An 11,475-nucleotide genomic window follows, 5' to 3' on the forward strand; every position below is an offset into this window, starting at 1 on the left:
GACTTCTCTCCATGATTCCGGGATGTAGGATAGACACAGACAATCTTTGAAAATCTCCCCCAGTATTGGGCACATTGACGCTGAGACACGCTGGATCATAGCGGGAATAATGCCGTCTGGTCCTGGGGATTTAAAAAGCTTGAATGTGTCTATAGCCCACTTAATTTTGGATAAGCTTACAATTCTGTCAGCCAAATTATGGTCCCTAGCCGTAAAGTCGCGATACACTTGATCGGTTTGGCGATTGCTTGCCGTGTCAATACAGCCGGGGAAGTGGGTGTTGGCTAGCGGATTGAGAGTCTCTAGTCCAAAGTCAGTCCATGTGCCGTCAGTCCGTTTTTACTCCCTATGGATTTAGGATCCTTCGAAAGGACTTTACGGGATCTGGAGGCATCGTTGAAGCTTTCTATTGACTCGGTGAAGCATACCCAAGATGTGCGCTTGGCCTTCTTAATCTCACAGTTGTAATTGTTAAAGGATGTCTTATAGGCATCCCAGTCCGGACGTAGTTTGGTCTTGTTGGCCCTATTGTACAATCGTCTACTATCCCTCCTTAACTTGGCTAAATGTTTTGCCTGGGTAGGTTAGCGGGCAGACTTTTTCATAGCAATCAAGCAAGGCATTCGTTATTCCATTTACGGAGTTGTCAATATCGAGGGTTGAGGTTAAGACCATGGTACAATGAAGAGAAGGTAGGTCAACTTTGAAAAAATTGCAAATATAGAGGTCTACCTGTTTGGCTTGTAATGTCAGAATTAGTATCAAAGCAATAAAAAATTAAACAACTTCTTGCATTTATTTTGAATAAATAATTGAAAACCGCGAAAACTGAATGAAAGGTCAACACTTCTTTTCAAAACCAGTTTCTATATATCTTTAAAGGATTATTTCACTACAAAAACTCTAGATTTTGTCGATGCATACGATGAAATAAACATTTTGAAAACATCCGAATTTGAATGTTTTCTGAATGTTTTTTTTGTTATTGAAAAAAAAAACACATACATAAACAAATAAAGATGACATATTAAGCCAAGAAAATAAAAAAATTGAAAACATATGGTATCATAGCCCTACCTTGATATCATTGTACCATGGTTAAGGCTATGTTGTCGAAACAGTGAAGCCTAGGTATAGCCAGCTCCGTAAATTTGTCCCATTTTGCCTTCCTTGGGTTTCTATGAGGTTTTTGATGAATTCCCTCTACTAAGATTTTGAAAACTATCTTCCGGTGATCTGAAAACGAGCACTCAGGAGAAAGTTTCCAGTCTTGTATAAGAGATTAATTCTTGTTAGTAAGGGTGAGGTCAATGGCCTCAGCCCTGTCTTTGATTTGAAATGTTGCATAAAATAGTCTTGCGTAAATAGTTATGGACAGGGTTGTCAGATTTTTTTCATCGCCAACGCAAAATCAAGTTTCAGAATTCGCCAAAAATTGCCAAAATGGAAATTCTTCAGTTTATGTCAAAAGTTATTCTGCTTACAGTCATATGGCTGCAGAGGGTTTATATCATTAGATATTCAAAAACGACCCTAGGTCTCTTTGGACCAAATCCGTTTCACATTTAGAGTCGATCCGTCTGTCTTTCTAGCTGTTGCACGATAACTCTCAAAAGGAGAATCCGATTTGATCCATCGTAATATTATTTTCAAACTTAGATCGAGTTCAGAGATGGGCAACGTCGGTTCATTGCTTCTGGTACCTCCCCCAAAAAAGATCAACATTTTCAAAGAAAATAAATTACCGTATAGAATGAGAAAGGATCATTCAATTTTGTGCAAACGTTGTGAATCCAAATATTTTTGTCAGTGCTAGGTCAGGTACGAATGGACAATAAGAAATTTGCAAAAATTCTGGTGAATAATGTCGCTAAAATTATCAAAATACTAAATATCTTGATATATCTTTATATGGTGGTTATGCGAAAACGTGGACCGACATGGCCCATTTACCTGTCGACTGGAAGAATAAAAACGCGAAATTTTAGCCCTCTACTTCAATTCGTTCGAAAGATACAACAGACGTAGGGACAGACATAGACTACGACTTAGACTACGCAGTTCCAGAGTATATGTACTTGGTAAGGTCAAACATGAGTATTTCGAGGAGTTACGAATGGAATGACATAGTTAATATACACTCTATAGAATGGTGGAGTGTATGAAACGGGATGCGATTATCGATTTGGCAAATGAGATTAACTTGTTAAGTCCTGAATTATACTAGACGAGGTTATTGTTTTCGTTCACTTTTGAACGAGTCTGTCGCATTTATAGGCAATTATTTCCAGCAAATTTGTTTTCCACCACGTATTTTTCTGTCATTTTTTAATTATAGGAATTACATGAAAATTGCCAGTACGAGCAATACCTTGTCTCGCCTTCAGACAAAAAATTGCCACCAGAAAACTTGCCTAATATAAATTCGAACGATTTTTTTGCCATATTATCACCCCATAATGTACCCAATATCAACATTTTGAGGATTTAAAAACTCCGGCACAAAAATACTATTTTTATTGTATTACTATCGAAACGGTAAAAATAACGCCATCATATGCTTTGATATTTCGATAGGTATTTCCATAATCTTTTAAATATAACCGGATATTGCATGCAAACTTCGGGTCGAATGCCCGAGGGCAGCCCCCTAAACTCAATTTGCTCCAGTCCGTAAAGTTTTTATACCGCTGAAGAGCTTATGAGCCATTCTAACTACAGAGTGCTGTGACCTTTAAACATTCACATTCATAAATATCGATATTGCTGGACTACCTAAATGCTAATAAAATTGATGTATGTACGCAATGTATACAGACATATACATATATGCATACTGAACCCGTGTTGTGATCCTCACCAATCAATACGAATCAATACGAATAGTTCGACATTTGAACACAAAATTCCGCTATGTTATTTCTATACAGCCAATTCTACTAATTGATATACATACAAATACACGTATATATTTACTTCACAAAACAAAATATAAATTGGAGTATTAATAAGTGTACATACATAAGTACATGCAGACGTTATTGTCAAGTGATTTATATTGGGGCTCCCGTATCAATTTAAATCGATCGAAAGTAAAATTTATTTATTAAAAAGAGAGTCTACTTTCAAACATGCAAAATTGTCTATTACCTTAAGAATAATGTCTTATTGTGTTGCAAATCCACTGTAGCACCGAGTTTCAACTGTTACATGACAGAGTTTATTAAAAGTTATTGTTTTTGTACTGTGTATGAGGATATCCGAAAAATACTATTTTAACAAAAAACAATATAACTCTTAACTGGAACTGTGACTTGTCGTTTTACATCAGCCGTAGCACCATATTGTCATTACACACTTAATCACAAACAGTTGTGTTCGATCATTGTTTGAAAAATTCTTTTAACATATGACTGTCTGATGATGTTAATTTACTGTGAGTGGTACAGCTGATTTTGCATTCATCCACATTGACCAACCACAAAAACATAATACGACCCAAACCACATATGTTACAGACATGGTACAATCAGGGGGTAAAACAATGGTATAATAAAGAGGTAGAACAGCTTCGCAAAACTACTGTGGTCATGCCAGCTCCCAGACAAATTTGCATGCAACAAGTTTTTTTTCATTTATTCGATATTTTCCCTCATTTCTAAAATGAGTTAAACAGCGCTAAAAATGAATTAAATGTCTTGATTTTCTTTCAAAAATATGATCTAAACAGTTTGATCTTTCAAATCCATGGCAAAACTGGCGAATATTTTCAATGCCCAGCCCGCAGTGTACGTTTCTCCCAATCATTAATTTTGAAAATATTTTGGTTTTATTTTTTATACCCTCTTCCATTCATAGTATGGAGGGTATATTCAGTTCGCTATTCCGTTTGTAACTCATCGGAATATTCATTTAAAACATAACAAAGTATATATATTCTTGATCAGCGTAAAATTCTAAGACGATTTAGCCCTGTCCGTCCGTCCGTCTGTTGTAAGCACGCTAGAGTCAAAACGAATAAAGATAGGAAGCTATAATTTTTCACAGAGCAGTTTTTTGTCTGTCTGAAAATAAAAACACAAAGAGTTCCTTTTGAGTACTTTACCCCCTAGAAGAAAATTGTCGTATAGCCACCTTACAACGGTACCCCCGATATTCGGTATTTTGATGATTGTAGCCAAACTTTTCAATAAAGTTGTCTGAAAATCCACATAGGGATTTCCTTTTGAGTACTTCATACCCTGGAAGATTATTGTCTATATAGGTCCACGATATCGTATATCCCCAATATAACGGTACATCCCTATATGGAATATGGAATTGTCTAAAACTTCATACTAGACTTTACACTTTACTCCCTGGAAGAGAAATATCTACATATATAGGTTAAAGATATCATATAGCCCACATACAACGGTACCCCTCCCCATATAAGATATTTGGCGATTTTAGGGACGTTATTCACCGGAGTTGTTTCAAAGTTTGTACCTAGAATTAGTAATGGTTATTATAGCCTATGGCAAAATATTACTTATGCAGGTCCACGTCTTCGTATAGCCTCCATATAATAATATAACCCAATATTCGGTATTTTGATAATTTTAGAGACATCATTCACCATAGTTGTTTCAAATTTCGTATTTAGAGTTCGGAACTACAATCTATGATAGACAATAGTCTATGCAGGTCCAGGCCTTGGTACCAGCCCCATATATCAGTACCTCCCTATATTCGGTATTTTGATGGCCGAACTTACTGTTTTTTACTTGTTAAAACAATAAATACATACACAAAATTGGCAGAAGTCGATCACACTTACAAAAATATTGTAATCAGCTGGTAGCTTTACCTTACCCTTCTGTTATACCATGGGTAAAACGGTTTTGTAACGACTACAATAGACCACGCATATAAAAAACTCATTAAAAATAGTCGATTCATATACCATCCAACTTGGAATTCTAAGGCTCGTTCTTGGCAAAACAATTATGGTAAACTAATTTGCTAAATTTAATATGTCAACCCTGACGATCTCGACCTTGTCATTTTTTAATAAAATTTATTTTCATATTTAAAATATTTTCGTATGACGAATAGTAGATAAATATTTGAATCCCTTCATCTTAAGGAGACGTTTTCGGCGATGTTAGTTCTAGTGTAGGTCTCGAATGACGTTTTATATTAGGTCCCCCTTTAAAGATCAAACCCCCAGATTTACCAGCTGAAAATGTTATCAAAATCTTTAAAATAACTGCTATATGAATTTAGTACTAAAACGAAAACTTACGCTGACAATTTCTTGTAAGATGACAATCTTCTACTTGTATTTCGAAAACAAGGCTTGATATTGTCTTCATACTTGTCCTTAGTGAACTCAAATTCAACCATCCCATAATTAAGTTTTAAATGACTTATCAGACTAATATTTTAGTTTCCCGTTTTAAATTATATTCTTCTTTGACTTTTATACCTCTAAAAGGCGTAAAAAATTGGATTTTTTTTCGAAAATAAGTGTAGTTCTATCCAGCGGTACGCCCATGGTAGAAGTATACAGGTAGCCGCATTAACACAGCTGCTGGGACAATGAACTCTCAAACTGATTTTGGAATAGAATATGTTGAATGAAAAATCATTGCAATTTGTAAAAATAGTTAAAAAATGCATATTATAACGGCCTCCGATTTGCACCATATAAGAAAACATATAAAAATCTAATTATTTTTGACAGATCAATGTTCTCAAGCGTAGATGCTTCTACCTGAAATCTTCTATCAGGGGTACGTCTATATTAAAGGAAGAACTATAAAATATACAATTGACAATGAAGGGACAAAAATTAAAAAAAAAAATAATCGTATGATAGCATCAAATTACCTTGGTAATTGTACCATGGGCTCGTTATTACATCTTTTCTTTATAGTCAGGTTTGTTATTCCGTTCTTTAGGAAAAGTAAAGGATAACGTTCACATTTTTACATCTTCCCTTTAAAATAAATTCACCTTTTCAGAGGTATGTCAATAAAATGAGTAATCATTTGTAAATGTAACTGGTAATCACTGCAGTTTTTTTTTTCTCAGTGGCATCTTCATATTAGTTAAAAAAATAACCAAACAAATTTATAATTAATTTCGTAATAAAAGTCTTCAATTCAGTTCTTAAATATAATTCAATAAAAAACGATTTGCGTTATCCATTTCTTTATTTGAATAAATCTTGCTGTTATTGCCACATTATCAATTAAATGGCAACATAGCGACATCAATTCAGCAAACTTTACGTTAAAAGATAAAGGAAGATAGAAGACACATCGATGCAGATGTAGCAATGAACTTTCTAACCAATTTTGGAATTGAAATGTTTTAATGAAAAATTATTCAAAGTTGTTAAAAATTCATATCATAGTAACATCCTATAGACGTCGTATGGGAAAACATATACAAATCTACACATTTTTGAAGAAACATTTGAAGATTTTTGACATATCAATGTTCCCAAGCGTAGATGCACCTACCTCTATTCTTCCACCATGACTTGACCTTTTGCTTATGGGACAGTTCATATTTAAATGAGACTTGTAATAACGAAAAACGATTTATTTGTCCGAAAACATCATTATTTTATCGGAACAACTCTAGTTTGGTAAAACCAATTTCTCCTACAGTGACCATATGAAATATAAGTCGGGCCACTGTGGGATTTCCAGATGGGTTTGGATTATGAAAATAAATGGTCTAGGAACATTTTCGATGCTCTTTCCGAAAAGAGTCACTGTAGGAGAAATTGGTTTGGACCCACTGTGGCAAAATGGTTAGGGATGCACCTTTATGGTGTTCAAACCAAATTCCCCTACAGTAACCATATGAAATATAAGTCTCGCCACTGTGGGATTTCCAGATGGGTTTGGATTATGAAAATAAATGGTCTAGGAGCATTTTCGATGCTCTTTCCGAAAATGGACACCACAGAGGCGCATCCTTGATCACTCCATTAGTTTGTTTCAGTTTGCAGATATTTACGCGCGCAGTGTTTTGAATGCCAAATTTAATATTGGAACAAAGTTTTAGCAATTATGCATTTTTAATTAAATCCATATAACATTTTTATTATTATATAATTTTCATTATTGTAACTTTTATTTTAGCAATTATGCATTTTTAATTAAATCCATATAACATTTTTATTATTATATAATTTTCATTATTGTAACTTTTATTTTTTTTCAAAACAAGCAGTTTTTAGTTAAGTTTAAATTTACTCTCACTAAAATGTAGTTAAATTTAAATTTATCTCTGAGAAAAAACCAAAGTAGTGCAATTTAAATTTATTTTCACGCACATAACTCTGTGCTGGAGTCTTATAATATTATTATATTGTTAAATAGACTTTTAAATATACTTTTTGTTTATTTTTCATTTTTTAACAAAAGTCTTATATTGGGAAAACCAAACCCATCTGGAAATCCCACAGTGGCCAGACTTATATTTCAAATGTTCACTGTAGGAGAAATTGGTTTGGACCCACTGTGGGAAAATGGTTAGGGATGCACCTTTATGGTGTTCATTTTCGGAAAGAGCATCGAAAATGCTCCTAGACTCATAATCCAAATCCATCTGGAAATCCTACAGTGGCCAGACTTATATTTCATATGGTCACTGTAGGAGAAATGGGTTTGGACCCACTGTGGCAAAATGGTTAGGGATGCACCTTTATGGCGTTCAAACCAATTTCTCCTACAGTGACCATGTGAAATATAAGTCTGGCCACTGTGGGATTTCCAGATGGGTTTGGATTATGAAAATAAATGGTCTAGGAGCATTTTCGACGATATTTCTAAAAAGGGACACCACAAAGGCGCGTCCTTGATTACTTTCCATTAGTTTGTTTCAGTTTGCAGGTATTTATGCGCGCAGTGTTTTGAATGCCAAATTTAATATTGGAACAAAGTTTTAGCAATTATGCATTTTTAATTAAATCCATATAACATTTTTATTATTATATAATTTTCATTATTGTAACTTTTATTTTGTTTTCGTAACAAGCAGTTTTTCGTTAAGTTTAAATTTACTTTCACTAAAATGTAGTTAAATTTAAATTTATCTCTGAGAGAAAACCAGTGTTGGTAAACGAAAAACCAAAGTAGTGCAATTTAAATTTAAATTTATTTTCACGCACATAACTCTGTGCTGGAGTCTTATAATATTATTATATTGTTAAATAGACTTTTAAATATACTTTTTGATTATTTTTCATTTTTTAACAAATGTCTTATATTGGGGAAGAAAAGGACAATACATTTTTATCCCAAAATTGTACGATGCTTTGCCCATTAACATCGGAAGTATTCATTTGTTTTGCAACCGAATTTGAAATAATTTTAAATTATTGTATTTTTATTCAAACTGAGGAAGAATTACTGAATTGTTTTAATCAAGTTTCTATAATGCATTTATATCTTATAAGCATGTTTCTTGTATGAAATAATTATGCTGTGAATATATAAAAATAGCGTGTTGTTTTGAAAAGTGTTTGTAAGATCTGTTTTTATACCCTCCACCTTGAAAAGGAGGGTATATTAAAATTGTCATTTCGTTTGTAATATACCTAAGTATTCATCGTAGATCCTATAATATATATATATTCATGATCAGCATAAAATTCTAAGTCGATCTAACGATGTCCGTCTGTCTTTTTTTTACCCAAAGGTGGAGACCCGGCCCGGGTTACTTGTTTTTATATGCGTAGTCTTTTGTATTGACATAGAACCCTGATCCGATGTCCACTTTCTGTAAGAATTATTTAAATTAGTGTTTATCATTCATATAATATTTGTAATTATTTTTGAAATGTATTCAAAAACGTAAAAATATAATGTATTACTTGGTTTTTATATATGTTTAAGCTGGATAAATTCTCCTATACACGACCAGTAATAAATGTTTTGTTTTAGCCATTGATTCGAAATTTTTTTTTTTTTTATTTTGAAAACACAATTTCAATGATACATAGGAGTGACCGAAGTAACACTCAGAAAAAATACTGACTTCCTAAAGGTGTGAGTACATAAGCACCTTGTAGTCTTCACATGACATATTTTGTGGAGTATCATAAAGGCATGCCATAGCCGCACTCGAATCATGACATCGTTTTTTTAGAATTTGACAATCCTATGCCTAGCCACGATGCCAAGCTTCTTATATATACCCCCTCCACCTCCTTAAACGCATGTTGCTTCGTAGAAATAAATTGCAGCGTGTTCGTAAACACATCCCTGGAATTGTTGACAACATATTTTGTCCATTTTTACAATACTGTAGTAGATGCGAAGTCAATAAAGACAAAATACGATGGCAAATCCATTTTATATAATCTTTAGAGCTATAATGAAACCAAAAACTTTGAAATTTTATTTGCTCTTGATAATACAGATGCAGTATTTTCCTTGTATGAAATTTTTTGGCATAGTTTGTAGTACTCATTAAGAATGTCTCTAAAATAATAAAAATACCGAATATGCGGAGATACCATGTGGGCTTTACGAACACGCAGACAGACACGCGGACTCGGCCAGCTATTTACGAAATTAACATAATATAATAATCGCAAAGTTGTAGCCTTCTATCTTTATTCGAACAGACGAACGCTTTATACCACCCAAAAAAAGGCTTGACATCATCTAGAAATCCAAAATAAACAAGTAAAATAAAACATTAAGTTCGGCCGGGCCAAACTTTTAATACCCTCCACCTTAGGGTAAAGGAAACATTAGAGCCCATTTTGACCCACATATACCAATTATTAGACATATTCATGGGAAATGTGCCAAAAATCATCACAATACCGAATATCGGCTATATGGGGCTATACAAAAACGAGGACCTTTACATGCAACGTCTTGCCACACGAACTGGGGCCCGTTATGACCTACAAATACCAATTTTCAGAGAAATCCGTGAAAAAATGTGGCATAAATCATCAAAATACCGAATATCGGGTGGTACCGTTGTATGGGGTCTATACAAAAAAGTGAATCGATATATCTCATTTTCAATACCAACCATCCTACACACAATACAAATTGCTCTGCTAAACTTTGGCGCTCTATGTCAAATAATGTGGGCTGTATCGTGATTTCAACAGACAGACGGACATACAGACAGACAGACGTACACCATTAAATCGACTTTGAATTTTATGCTGATTATGAATATATATACTTTATATATATACTTTATGTTACAAACGGAATGACAAAGTTAATATACCCTCCTTTCCAAGGTGGAGGGTATAAAAAAAACTACAAATGTACATACATTCGAAAATAGTAAGTCAAAATGAAACAAAGTCATGCAATATAAACCATTACTATTGTAAGTTTCAAATTTCTAATTTTTACACGATTTTATACTTTTACACCCATTACCGCAAAATGGGAATTAATTTTTTGTCATTTAAATTGTGTGTTGGAGACCCTATGAAGTCCATAATTTTCATCATATTATAATTCAATGAAGATTAAAGAAATGTTCAGTCCCGTGTTACTTTCCAATATTTGTAATTTTTTTTGCATTTTTCTGCCACAATTTCCGACTGAATGAGTCCCAGTTTGACATTTTGGTGTTTATTTCATATCGACGTACATTCCAAATCTACGTTCCCAACCAATATTCTCTTGAGGGTTACAAACTCAATAGAAAACAAAATGTTTTTCTTTTCTGACCACACATTGATTAGGAAAGTGGACTTAGAGTTCACATCATGTGGGGACTATACATAAATATATGGCTATGTGACCAATTGGCCTGCAAATGCGATTTAGAATGAATTTCTAGAAGTATAGAAATCCTTTTCTTACTAAATGCTCAATTCGCTCTACTATGTTGGGCCCTTTGTATTCGTTATTTCATTGATTGCAGTCCCACTGAACTTTGCATTTTGATTGAGATTGTGCTGGCCACTTCATTACTTGAATATCTTCTTTTTCAAACCAATCTTTTACATGTCTTGAGGTGTGTTTCGGATCATTGTACTGCTGAAATTGCCATACCAGTGGCATATTCCATTCTGCATGGGGAAGCATAACACTTTGCAAGATTTGTTGATACATGAATCTATCCATAATCCCATTTATTTTGTGTATGGGTCCTAGTCCATTGTCAGAAAAGCAACCCCAGACCATCACATTACCTCCCCCATGTTTTACTGTGCCTTGGCAATATCGTGGATCTAATATCTTATTTATTGGTCTCCGTACCCTCTTCATTCCATCAGAACATTTTAAATTAAAATTTGATTCATCCGAGAATAAAACTGTGTTCCACTCCTGTATAGACCAACTGATGTGCTGAATTTTATTCGAGCTTTTCTATTTTTTCCGATATGAATGGCTTTTTGCAGCCCGATACCTTTTAAGCCCAGCAGCACATGCTCTTCTTCGTACGGTTCGACTGCTTATACTTAAGTTGATTTAGCCGGAT

The sequence above is a fragment of the Musca domestica genome, unplaced genomic scaffold, assembly GCF_030504385.1.
Source record: "Musca domestica strain aabys unplaced genomic scaffold, Musca_domestica.polishedcontigs.V.1.1 80, whole genome shotgun sequence".
Lineage (NCBI taxonomy): Eukaryota > Metazoa > Arthropoda > Insecta > Diptera > Muscidae > Musca > Musca domestica.